We start from the raw sequence: 1,454 nt of genomic DNA, 5'->3' as shown, positions 1-1,454 counted from the left end.
GAAGCTTACGGGTTATGCAGCCAACTTTGTAAGTTGGAACATTAAGTCTATGAATCACCCTGTTAAGCACAAAAAGGTGCTTACACAACTGAAAAAATCTGATATGTCTTTTCCACAGGGGACTCACCTTTGTATAGCAGACCGATATAGATTGAAGACTGGTTGGGTTGGCCAAATAGTCCGTTCCAACTTTAACTCTAAGACAGAGGGGTGGCCATCCTTATTGGTAAAAACGTCCCATTTCCTGTATCAACCATTTTATCTGAACCTATGGGTCCTTATTATGGGTCCGTATTACTGTGGTTGGCCAACATTATGGACTTTATGGACAACTTTATGAACTGATTTAAGCCAACATTTACGCCCCCAAATGGGATGATGAAACCTTAATTGTCTATTAATTCTCGTGAATTCTAGATATGACAACACACAATCTCATTTTAGCTGGAGGTACAAGCTGTGTGCTCTCTAACCTAGAAAGAAGCTCTAATAAGGATACTCATCCAGGGCATGCTCCGACTATATTCCTGTCCACAAAATGTTCTATTGGATACATTCATTTGTCACTGATAAATGTCCTCTTCCACTTATTGAAACTTGCAATTATCAATCTATTGTTATTTCAGATCATACCCCCCGCCTCACTGCCCTCCGCCTCTGGCAGTGGCCCTTTCTACTGAGGAGGCAAGAGTTCTGCATGTCCTGGTGACCCTCCACCTGTTTCACAGGTGGGTGCAGCCTGATCTATCTAGTGAAAGTCTAGACAGACCAGACCAGCTCAACCACACAGACACTTCCTACCTGATTTGAGGACAAAAGCAGAGTATGCAATATGTGGGACAAACAAACACACACACACACACAAATGGCAAATGTGAGATCATGGGAATCTAAGCAGCTTGAACCGAAAGTGACTAAAAATTGTCAAGGCTGAGCAGGACTCAAGCGCAGACTACGAATCACAATAAACATTTTTTTTATTTACATGACACAGAGTGCACTATATACAAGTGGGGAGAAGGGGTCCAGCAAATCCAGAGGTCCATGGAGGGTGGGGGGGCTCCACAGGCTCACTGCAACTACCACACTCACGAACAGGGTCTCAAGGCGGGGCACGGAAAATCTATATACAAGGACAAAATGTTAAATGCCAAGCAAAGCACAAAGAGAAATCAAAATATTTCCAAAGCTAGAATTGCACTAACGAATATTACACAGTAGTCCAGCGACAAAGGGCTCCAAGCAACTGCCTTCAGAAGTGGCTGGTAAACAGGATGATGAACCTCAGGTGAGAAATTGCTTGCAGGTGTGAGGACAGCAACCGGGAGGCCCATGATTAGGTCCGCCCAGGCATCGCGTTGTGAGCAGGGAAGCGAGAAAGAAAGTGAGAGAAACAAAAACAAATACATGTAGCGTAACTGGACCATGACAGTAATATTTCAGTTTGATCAACC

General features: G+C 43.8%; 1 long non-coding RNA gene across 1 annotated transcript; it reads right to left on the bottom strand.

Annotated features, from left to right (window-relative positions):
• Positions 1-959: 959 nt before the first annotated feature.
• On the bottom strand, positions 960-1,436 carry LOC102307126. Its single transcript, XR_317944.2, has 2 exons — positions 1,215-1,436; positions 960-1,123 (listed from the first exon to the last, which is right to left on the bottom strand). It is a non-coding gene; the product is annotated as an uncharacterized LOC102307126 (long non-coding RNA).
• Positions 1,437-1,454: the final 18 nt, after the last annotated feature.

Source organism: Haplochromis burtoni, unplaced genomic scaffold, assembly GCF_018398535.1.
Source record: "Haplochromis burtoni strain Fernald_Lab_line unplaced genomic scaffold, NCSU_Asbu1 Contig_1624, whole genome shotgun sequence".
Lineage (NCBI taxonomy): Eukaryota > Metazoa > Chordata > Actinopteri > Cichliformes > Cichlidae > Haplochromis > Haplochromis burtoni.
This window is presented reverse-complemented; position numbering and strand designations above follow the sequence as displayed.